Source organism: Polyergus mexicanus, unplaced genomic scaffold (assembly GCF_030449975.1).
Source record: "Polyergus mexicanus isolate NDT 795.1 unplaced genomic scaffold, iyPolMexi1.0 SCAF_10, whole genome shotgun sequence".
In the NCBI taxonomy this organism is placed as follows: Eukaryota; Metazoa; Arthropoda; class Insecta; order Hymenoptera; family Formicidae; genus Polyergus; species Polyergus mexicanus.
The window spans coordinates 1,014,557-1,026,870 of record NW_027223330.1 but is presented as its reverse complement, the minus strand read 5'-3'; the positions used below and the strand labels follow the sequence as shown (position 1 = coordinate 1,026,870).

General features: G+C 35.4%; 1 protein-coding gene across 4 annotated transcripts in view; it reads left to right on the top strand.

Annotated features, from left to right (window-relative positions):
* The window catches only part of Sk (small conductance calcium-activated potassium channel), a 163,724-nt gene that overhangs the window by 85,608 nt on the left and 65,802 nt on the right, over window positions 1–12,314 (top strand). The window lies entirely within an intron of this gene.

Sequence of the window (12,314 nt, the reverse complement as noted above, 5' to 3'; positions counted from 1 at the left end):
TATATTGGTATTAAAATAATATTTAACAATCTTTATAATATGTATATATTATATTATTTAAGATAATTATTACTATTTATGTTTCCGTTCACTTCCGTTCACATATATATATTCGCTATCTTTACGAAAAAGAAGATGCATACAGTGTTGGCAGAATGTAGACTTTTTTTTCTGATCTAATTTACATATACAAATATTTTCATTTCAGGTTTTTTTAAAAATCGATAATCTTGACAATTTTAGTCTTGATATTGTCTCGATAATTAATTAAAGATCTTGTCTTGATCTTGTCTCAAATTTTCTCCCTGGAAAAATATGGAAAACTTGGAATTCTCAGGAATTTCTTTTGTACACTGGTAGAATCAGATAATTCTCATGGAATTTTATTGGGACTTAGAAAATTTCTTAAAAAAATTCTCCCTTTGATAATTTCGCTCTTTTATTGCGAACGATCGGCAACCCAAGTAAATTATGTATTTGAAATATATTATAATAATTTAATTAATATTTTTAGTGATAAAAAAATGAAAATTTTATATGCAAGTAAAAAATACTTATCTTATAAAAGCTATACAGTTTTTTTTTTTCAATACACTTGTAAATCTGGCACTTCAAATTTAAGACGCTCTGTGTCTTTGATGAATGAGAAACATTAGAAAACGCATACAATAAAGAAAGCTTATATTAGAGATAAAAACTCATCAAAAAATTTTTTGAATATTTTCTTTACCTGAATTTTTGAACACAGATATCTGGAAAATCAGAGAATTTTTTATTTTACATAATTTGAATAGACACTCTGCGCTGATTTCAAAGAATCGATCGCGAGGCATCTCGACGAACTGAGAAGCAACTGCACTTGTGGCTGATGCGTTCAGTAACTTTTGATTAAATATAAATGTGTGTCCAAATGGATTCCATTTAGTTCGGGAATTGCGAGTTTACAGAGTAGTTAAGAGAAATTATACATTGGGAGGAGGATGAAAGGCGAACGGTCCTCTAATTAACGCACGATTCGACGTAATGCATCATGGAACTGTTTAACGAGCGGCGCAGGCTTTCTCGCTGACAGGAAAATGTTGAAAGAATTTTCTGGATGTGTGACAACAAATTGCGCGCGTACGCAGCGCGTAATTAATCAAATGACACGCGTATGCAGCGTATAATTAATCAAATGACACGTGTTCGCCGTTGGCTGAAGTTTCATTTATTGGCGTTGACGTTGCATCGTTTCCATCGATATGTCACCAGATTGCCATCTCCGCGAAAAATCGAAAATCTATAATAAATAATAATATTTAGTCTGATTTACGTATATATATTATTGAAAAATTTTTGTGTCTTTTTGTTAAAAAATATGCCAGTTAAAATTTTTGTGTTAAACATTTAACATTGTGTTAATTGAACTCAAGTGTTGAATTATTGAAACAATTAAAAAAAAATGTAAAACTAACGCAATGTGTACATATTTTTAATTTTACATAATAGATATGATCCGTATTATTAGTGACAGGATTTATCTAATATTTAAGTTTAAAGTATTAATTCTTATGGAAAATCGCGCATTGTACTCATTGACAAATTTAACAAAGAAAAAACACTGTTACGGAAATAAAAGTTTTCAGATATATTAAGAAAATTAATAAATATTTGTGCAAAACTTGATTTAGATTCACTTACTCGTTTAAAAGTTATTTACTAAAAAAATTGTAAAAATATATTATCTGTCTCTCTCTCTCTCTCTTTTTCTATAAATTACTCGTGTTTTTTTTGTTTCTTGCAATTGATTTCAAGGGGTATTCAAAAATTTTTATCATAAATTAGGAAAAATATTAATTATAAATATTTTCTTTTACAAAAATGTTAAAAACCATATTATTTTGTGATACTTTTATTTATTTTATAATCCGGATTTATTTATTTGATTTTTCAAATAGTGTAAATGTAAGGAATGTATTTCTTTTTTTTTAACTTTGATAATTTTCTGCTACTATTGTACAGTCGAAACATCTTTAAATTAACACAAAAATTTATGCGGACTGTTTAAAACATGTGATATATGTATGTTAAATTTAAACTAAATGTTCCAACAGTGTATAAAATATCTACTGTTAACTTGACATAATATATGCATAATTTCGACGTGACACGTCGTTCTTACAATGATAAAAATAAATGGTAAAATCCCGCAAACGTACGCATCCCCCGTTAATAATGGCCCGAAAAAAAGCCGTGGGGTTTTATCCATGTCGTAAATGCGCTACGCAATACATTACGGCGGGCGTTTCTTTTCTTTTTCGCGTCACCCTCGTAAAGACGACGTTTAAAGCTGCACGTAGCAAATATCGTCCGAGGGTTCTCGCTCGTTATGGTCTGAGAGCGCGGCAGGGGAATTTTAACTTGCCGCGTTAAGGCCCGTCTACATAGGACGCAACACGCCAGACGCAGCTCGCAGCGCGCACGCAAGATGACGTTACAGCGCACGCGGCGTGCACGCATTCGCAAATCCATCTAAAGCCATACCATGAAGGAAGAGTAAGGAGAGTTATCTAACTAGATTGGAAATGGTCACGAAAAATGTTCCGTATGTGGCCAGGTTTGCCAAATGGAATAACTTGGACGAATTCGTCGCCATCTTGAGTATTCGTACATATATAGTGTTATGTTTAATTGTATTAGTGATTAGTAAATGTGTTGGATGACACACTACTTACTAATTACTACCGCAACTAAACGTAACACTATACGTATACGAATATTCAAGATGGCGATAAAATGATCCAAATTATTCCATTTGGCAAACCTGGACACATTTTTCGTGACCAACTTTTTTCTTTTCTACACTATCGAGATAACTCTCCTTACTCTTCCTTCATGCGCCAGACTATGCGCGTATTTGCGATTCGTTTATAATTCGTGAATAGTGTAGATGGATGATTCGTCAAATTCAATCAATCAGATTTCTTTATCACCGTTCACGAATCGCGAATTACGAATCACGATTTACGGATACGCGCATAGTCTGGCGCTAGCTTAACAATCTTGCTACTTAAGTTGCGTCATGCAGATACGTAGTGCGTTTTCTCTGCGTGTGCGAGTTTCGTCTGGTATGTTGCGTTTTATGTAGACGGGCCTTTACATTCCTTTGCGCGTGTTGTATTTCCGTGTATCACTTTATTGCGGCTTTTCACCGCTCCGAGTGTCTAGACTTGCTAAATCTATCCTGAACCAAGGGAACGTTAATTTCCCAAATTCAAAGTACAATATTATGCAAGTATCCGATATGCTAATTTCGTCGGTGCCCGCGGCGCTGTATGAAGTGTAATATTCTACTTTGGGAAATGTTCACGATACGGATAATCCATGTTACGTTAACGGAATAACAACTCTCACTTCGGGGATGCCTTATTTAATGAATTGCGTTTCGGACTCCGCACTTTCGATGGATTTGTTGGTACCACAAGTATCTTGTTAATTAGCGTTTTCTCGTCGGGCTTATCGAGCAATTTGAAGAATGTGGACAATAGTGGATCGATCGCGGATATGTGGCGAATCTCGTCATCGTATAAAAAATTTTGCGGATTTGAGCTTTCGCATAAATGAAAAATCAAAAATTCCAGATATATACGGTGCGATTCTAAATAAATGCTAAAAATTTTAAGATATAATTTTTTATCAAAAATTAAGGGGATTTTTTATATAAATCCCCTTAATACTCCTATATTTCTCCCTGAGTTACACTCCTCTAAAAGGAAAGGAAAATTTCTTTTATCTTTTTTCGTAAAATCAATAATTTTCAATAAAAAAGATAGAATATATACATTATCATGTACAGCACGGTGCTATATACCATAATAGGTTTCGAGTTGCAAGAAGTTGAATTTTAGAATAAAAGAAACAAGCAAAACAATGCAAAATTATAATAAATGTTGACCTTCTTTTTTGGATATGTTTATATGAAAGACCCCCCCCCCCTCCCCTTAATTTCCAAGAAAGAATTATCTCTTAAAATTTTTCGCATTCATTTAGAATCACCTATATTTGAAGCTTTTTGGAGATCCAAAGACATCGAGAATGTGTTTTCAAGTTTTATCGCTGAAACTAGATTTACAAAGATTCCGGAATCAAAGATCGAGGGATGCAAAATGCGAACATTCAAAGTTTCGACGATTTGACATCTCGAACGCGAAATATCATATTAAACTTTGATCAGAATACAAACTTTTAATGATTCATGATTTCAAGGAGACACGTTGGAAGGGTGAAATAACCGTAATCGAAAACCCGGGCTGTCGAACGGGGGAAAAAAAAAGAACGGGAAATCGCTTCAGCAGCGATTAAGCAGCGACACGGAGCCCCTGTTAATTCTGTCATCGAGTTTTTCATATACGTGTTCAGTAGCGGCAACGGACGCGCGATCCTCGCGTGCGCCACGTGTTGCGCACGTATTGTGCACGCAGCATGCACGGACGCCTTTCGCGAGGATTTGCCGCGCGAGATCCTGAATGATGGTGCGACGCGTATGCAAACGATAACTACCACGGATCAAATAAGCCCACCGTCGAACCGAACTTTGGCTCCCCCCTTCCCTCTCCTCCTCAACCCCTCATTCTCTCGACGTTCCAGAGCCGCAATTCATATCGTCGGTTTACACATAAAGGCTTTATTTTTGCATTCTCGCGCAGAGAAGGTGGTATATTGCATATATGCTCGCGATGCGAATAACGTTCCGATCCCCCCGCGACACTTCATCGTGTAAAAGCTTTCAATCTTGGTATAATATTTGCGAACTGCGCGATATGTGGAAAATTTTAGAGTTCCCTCTGCGCTGTGTATTTTTTTTCTTTCTTCTTTTTTTTTTTTTTGAAACTCCGAGTCTCTCTCTGAATCTCTTCTCAAAATTTGTAAAAATTGTAAAATACTGCGACTGTAAAATTGTGAAATGAGCAATACACTTCGAAAATTATCAGCTTGAAATATTTATGAAATGTGTCTACTTAAATCTGACTTTATTACTGAAAATAAAAAATTTTGAATGTTTTTTATTGAAAAAAATTTTTTTTCTTTCTTTTTTTGAAGATAAAAACTGCGACGTGACAACATCACATTCTGAACAATGTCGAGAACTTTTACCTCTTTTACTTTTCTCTTTTTCTTATCCGATTGAAGAAATGAGGGGAAAATCGTAAGGAGCCATTTCTTTTTTTTTTTTTTTTGCTTCGATCGTCCACTTTTTGCGAACGTTCACCTTGATGTTTCTTTAATCGTAGCATCTTTTTCCGCCCAACTGAAAGAAAACGGTTGCAAGAAGGGGAATTGCAAGTTTCATTCCGAAACATTTCTTTTTCTCGATTTCGCGCTTTTTTCCCCTCTTCGTTTGATTCTATTTTTATACATCACTTAACAATGATTGCGCTCAAAGTTCTACGATTAAAAAAGTTGTTTCATTGCAAACTCGAGTGGCAATTTACGCGTATTTCGAATGGAATCTTGCATTTCTGATCAAATCGTGCGAATAATTCAAATGTTTAGCTATTCGGACTTTCGGATATTCGAAATTTTCGTATCTTTGGAAATCAAGGTTCTTCGCGCGCGTCCGCGAATGTAAATGTGTCAAATCCAATCCTTCAAACTTTAGAACGCTTTTAAAAAATTTAGCTTCTTAAAACTTTTAATTTTATGAAATTCAACGTACTTGGAATTTTAGATTTTTCAAAAAGCAACTCTTTCACGTGTATGTAAAAAATTTTCTAAAAATTTAGACACATTTTTGTCTGAATTTTCAGATTTGGGGGTCTGAAAAAAATTTCAGGCTATCTGTCTTAATCACCCACGGAAAAAAAAAAATTTCGCAACCATAGCTAATCATGGTTTGCAAAATAAATTTCTAATATTTATCCTAAACTGCAGCAAAACGGTTTGCTGTTGCACCTAATAAAATAGATGTCACAGCTAAGATGTTCGCTGTCCATATATTACGACTGAAATCTAGTTACCACACGCAGTTTTTAGCTACGGCAGCTAATTTTTTTTTCCGTGTCGTTTTTCTGAATGTTTAGAAGAGTTCGTCTGAAAATTCAACTTGTACTTTATTTGTAATTTCTTCTAAAATATTTATTTAATTTTTTCTTTACTCAATTAAATTCTCATACTCGTTTCTTATACTCGTTTTTTCCTCAACTTTATTTTTTGTATTCTCTTGCATTTGTTCGTAACAGTTACTGAAGTTGGCCCGAATTGGACTGAAACGTTTGTAATAAACTAGTATTTATCAAGGAATCTATCGCACTCTTTATCTTCGCGCTTGGCTCTTAATTTGGTCCGTTATTTTATTTTTTATTTCAATTATATTAAAAAAAAATGAGAGCTTTGTTCTTACTTGTTTTAAAAACTGAAGTGTATCTGAAAATTCAGACAGTGTGTCTGCAAAAAAAATACGGATTTTGTGCCCGAAATTTCAGTCAGTTTCTTTTACAATATACAATACATCGCGCCAATTAATTATGAGCATGTCTGTGCGGTAGATATAATGCGTGTGAATTGGCGTAATCAACGTCATCGGTGCAGCTGGGAGTAGTGGCCGAAACTATTCTCGCGGGCGTCTTACATAAATCATCATAATGGACAGCATTAATCCTCTCGGTATGACATACCGTTTCACGTGGTACGTCTCGCGGAATCCGCACGGGATCTGGTTACGGGTGTACCCTTGAATAACGCAGCATTATATCTCATGAATTATTGATACCAATATCTCCCGATATCGAGTCCGCGGGAAATACACTTCATAGTGCAAAACAAGCGGCACGGCCGCCCCGTATCGATTTCGAGCTCGCTTCGCATGGAGAGATTAAAAGCGAAATATTATTAAGTCGCGTAAAATTTCCGAGATCTTTCGAATTTTCCAAGATCTCAGTCTCTAGATTCACGGCACCTCGAGTAGCGAGACTCTACGCCGGGAATATTTCAAACTTTGACATTTCGCGTTTAGAACTGAGAGAGTCAGAGCGCTTTAAAACTCTGAAAACCGAATACTTTATGATCAAGTATTTTATGGCTCTTTGGGGAGAACGCAGGAATATAAATATAATTTTGGAACTTGGAAACTATTCTCCGAAAACCCCTCTTGAATTCTGAACTCTTCGGTGCATTCGGTGCACACGGACAATATTAACGCTCTGAAACTTTGAGAGATTTTAGAGCCCTTGAACGCATCAGCTGGACCGCGTCATATCGCTTCCACCTGTCACGTGTAAATTAAAAAGCGATACGGCGATCCGCGGCGGCAATATAAATCGTCTTGACATTTATGCGGAATGCCTAACAAGCTTCTATTGAAAAATTCATGAGCAGGCGAGTCGCTCTCGTCGATCCACGAGAGTGTTCGTTCGCTGAATTCCTATTCGCAGATCAGATGCGATTACAAGGACGAGTTATTGAAAATAATCGAGCGGACGTTGCTTACGCGTCAATTTTCGCGCGACGTCATTTTTTTATTTATGGTTTAAATATGACGGCGAAAATAAAATCGCCACTCTCTTATCGCGTCCATTAATTTTGCGCGAAATTTCAATTCGAGGCCCCTCACTCTCCAAAGATATTCGACGTTCGGGGAAGGTGGATCGCGGAAAATGGAAAAATAAAATTCAATATTGAATTGTGTATATCTACGAGGAAAGAAAAATCGACTTTGAATCAAGGAAGGGAATCCAGGACATCCCTTGGACACTACGCACACATATACGGAACAACATATACTCCCACCCCCTCCCCCAATTTACGAGTGTTCTTTTCCTTTGTGTCATAGAAATGTGCAGCGCTGAAATATTTACGCGCCACGCATTTCTTCGTCCTCTGTGATGTGAAAGATGCGGGAACTCGTAAATCATAATTGGGTTGGATGTCACATCTGTGATATATATATATATGAAGCGGCTTTTGTGTAAACGCGGGAAAAATAGGAAAAGGGACATATATATATATATCCAGATGTACGTCGAGCAATCTTTACTTACTCTTTTTTTTTATCCCGGCGAAAAAGAGTGATTTTTCCGAGGGGCAAGAGTTGGGCTGATTTTTTTTCCATATTCTTTCATTCTCTTTTCTTTGTACAATACAAAAAAATGTGTCAAGTCTGCCATTCGCGTCCTGAGTCTTTCGAAGAAAATATACGGATCGGAATTTCTCGAAGCAGCCATATTCAAATTCAATAACCTCATCCCCGCCTCAGAGATATTATATTCATCGTTAAGAAAGTGGAAAAGTTTTACTTATTTTGTGAAATATTAAAGAGTTAGAACTTTTGAGAGACTAGATTGAATATTCGATATTGGAAATTAAAAAGTTAGGGAGCATGAAACCGTTCTTGCTATCAGAATAATTTTTGGTAAATGTGGAAAGTATTAGAGCTTGTTGCACATTGTGAAAAAATAAAGTATAAAACATTTAAGAAAAATTTGATACCCGATACTCAATCATAAATGTTGAAAAAAAATGGTGTCTTCGATAACAAATTATTAATTTAAAAAATTAATGCTGGAAAACAATAACAGCGACAAATGAAAGCTTTAGTTGAAAACTCGTTTATCAACCTTAACGAACTTTTTTTACTGTTATGTTAATTTCGAAACATTTTAGCGAGGGAAACTTTCGCGTTTTGCATGCGCAAAACAAATGGCAGATCATAAAATGTTACCTAACCTAACCTAACCTAACCTAACCAACGATGATAACTCTGTATCGGTCCAATTTCTCTATCAACTATCTTCATCGCATCGATTCGACATCGGTTCAGTAGAATACCATACTAAAGTTGTAGCTTTCTTATCGTTATTTATTGAAGTTTAAAATTCTTACCGGTTTTCTCGCTCCAGCGAAATTTGCATCCACGTCTGTCTATGTCCCGTAATTGCAATTTTTTAAATTGACAATTAAGTTTTTCGGATAAGGGACTAAAAAATTGACTTTATTTTTTCCCCTTTATTCTCTCTCTAGCGCGGATCTCTGTATTTTGCTATACTATATATCGTTTATCTATCCATCATCGAGTCATTAACACTTATAAAAAAAGAACCTTTTTTTTCCCACCCGGATCTCGACTCGCTCGATTTATCTCGTATTCGGCGCCTGTCTCGCATTTATCGGATTCTCGTTAACAGACAGGGCCGACTTTGGTATGTGTAATCTCAACTCCAGGATGTACCATAGAGATGGAATTTCAGGTTAATCTGGAAATGAAAGGGCTTCAAGAATTAATGCACGAGAGTAATAACAAAATTATATAACTAATAGCGACTAATACCAACGAAGACTAAAGACGAGTCGCTGGTTAATGGACGAACGGCGGGATACTTCAACGTAAAGATGAATAGGTTGATGGGGACAACGTTTATATTATATATGATGACTCGAGTCGCGACTGTAATTTCAAGTGAGCGGAAATTTCGATTAGGGTTGGACGATATATCAAGACTAGTCTCGAAATTCAAGATAAGATCAAAACTAGATTTTTAATTAGTTATCAAGACAATAGCAAGACTAAAATTACCAGGATTATAGGTTTTCAAGAAAAGCTAAAATATATATAATTATATGTAAATTAAATGAGAAAAAAATCTGCTATCACTATATTATACAAGCTGAATTGTGCAAATTAGAAACTCGCACGTTGCTTCCTCATTATTTTATCTCACAAAGTTTAAGCTCCTTTAAGCATGCGGACTTTTCAATTTTTGCTTCCTCATGGAGGAAGCTTTGTGAGCAAAATAAAAAGATAAAGAAGCAATTACCGATCCTCACTAAATTCAATACCAATCATTCTTTAATGATACTCTATTTATGTAAAAGAATTTAATCAGAAAAAATTTAAAATTTTATAAAAAATGAACCTTTTCACCGATTTTCACCGAAATTCAATACCAACCATCCTTTAATAATAATCTATGCATGTAAAAAAATTTGATTACATACACACATAAATGCATACATACATACATTTTTTAGGAATATGATTTTTCGACGTTTTCGAACATTCTGAACACATTGGCATTAAAAACTCGACAAAAAATCTTGTCACGAAAACAAAGCTTCCTCTATAAGGAAACAACAGACTTAAACAATTTTATTTAATTAATGAAAATATTTATATTAATAAATTTAGAAACAATCAATAAGCAAAATAAACAATATAAAATTTTACACAATTATTTAGCTACACAGAACTTTGCGTACAGCATGTGCTGTAGAGATTTTTGCTACAAAACAAGATTTAAGTTTTGAAAAATTTTCGATACTAATACAATATTTTTACGAATATTGTCTTGTTTTGAATCTTGTGTAATCCTAATTTTGATGATTTGGGAGGAAATCTTGATTCGAATAAATCTTAATAAAAAAAAAGAAGACAAAGTGTTAACAAAAGAACGAAAGAACTTTTTTCGAGGTATAAGCGTTCAACAGTTGCCTTTCAAATCACGGCTTATTATTAATCAACTGGATCAATTGTTGGCATGCTTAATTTTACACATAGGGGATCAAAAAATCCTGTAACCGCTGTACACGAGGTGTCCCGTTGCTAAAAGTTCCGGAGGAGACGGGACCATCTCTATCTATTGATTTATACAATTTATGCGCGTATCCGAAATGTATTAACCAAACGTGATCGACGTACGAATGGGTTAACGCGACTGTTGGCCCCATAATTACACTAATTACATATACAATAACATGCGTAACTGATTGCACGCATTCAAATCTGACACCTGTCCCGAAAGCTCCGGGAGGCGAACTGCATACACAATCTCCGCATGCGTGACACGCTTTCTGTATGTGTACGATGATGTTATGTATATCATTATTTGATAAATATGCATATTAGGTTACACCTCACCGATGATTTTGATCTTGACATATGTTATCAAGGACATGACCCTGAGTAACTTTTTCTTATAACTTAACCGGCGATCTTAAATATAACCTAAGCCAAACCTATTTCTTTGGTTTAGGTTACGTCGTATAATTCAAACCAAATTTTCAGAAATAAGTTTGGGTTAGGTTATATCTTCGGGAAGTGGAGCCCCCCGTAAGGCGGTGCGGAACTCACTGCGTCCATGCATATACTTTCTCATCCATGCAACAATTGTGGAGCGGACTTTGCCTCTCCTATTCTGCACAATTACCAAAAAGGGTTAGGTTATAATATATCTTCTGTCTCTATATTATTACCCAAATATTAACTTTAAATATCTCAGAAACTATAAGAGACCGCCGGTTAAGGAAAAGTTACTCAGGGTCAAAGTCATCGGTGAAGTGTAACCTAATATGCATATTTACCCATTATTTATTTGTCGAAAACTCGCGCTATTGTTTCGTATAATCACTTAGCGTGGGCAATCTTTCACTGGTGAAAGTTCGAACTACGTTACATTATCGATTTTTGTCCGCGTCCAAGTCGGGTGGGTTTCTGTACGGCGATAATGAGCTTTCAGTCAAGGCAAAGGAAATTAGTTCTTACCAAGCTTACGGAAACTCATTTTCTTCCGTTTTTCTTGACGTGATCCTACAAAACGAATACGGTAAGTGGGAAAAAGATACTTTGACGATTACATTATTGTTTGTTACATCATCATCGTGTTTCGGGGAAACAAATTTCGCTTCTTATTAAAGTTGACTAAAGAACGAATTATATATAATTCTGCGAACTCTCATTTGCCGGAGAACGAATTTTAAATATCTCAATTGCCGTAAGAAAATCTACAAGGAATCATCCCGCGATGATCAAACGATAATCAAGTTATATAAATTATACTGTTCTTAAAAGCGTTGCTTTTCACATCTATTTCACGTAATTTGCGAATTGAACGGAATATTAAACGTATATTTCTCGTCATATTTTTCCAAAGGAGATAGAGGCATCGTTCGTACGTAGCACTCGAAGCGTTATTCGCGTTAATTATCTTCTTTTATTTAAAAAGTAAATTGAATGCTCATCAAAGAGGTCTCGTTATTGTAGAGAAAAATGACGAAGCCAGTGCTTGAATGGAGCTAATCGCTCTCAGGCTAGCAGAAAGTAGAAATGTAAAGTTCAAGAACGAGCGGGATACTTGATAATTTTACTTTGAAACAAATGCAAAATTTTCGCGAATACCTTCAGCGAAACGCACACATACATACATACATACATACACGATGCGCGCTCCATTTTTATTCTTGCCGACCACGTGTGTCCGATTCACAACTCGCTATCGCTAGGATTCAGGAAGCAGCTGGCTTTGATAAATGACGGTGTCAAGTGGTGCCACATGGACACTCGCTTC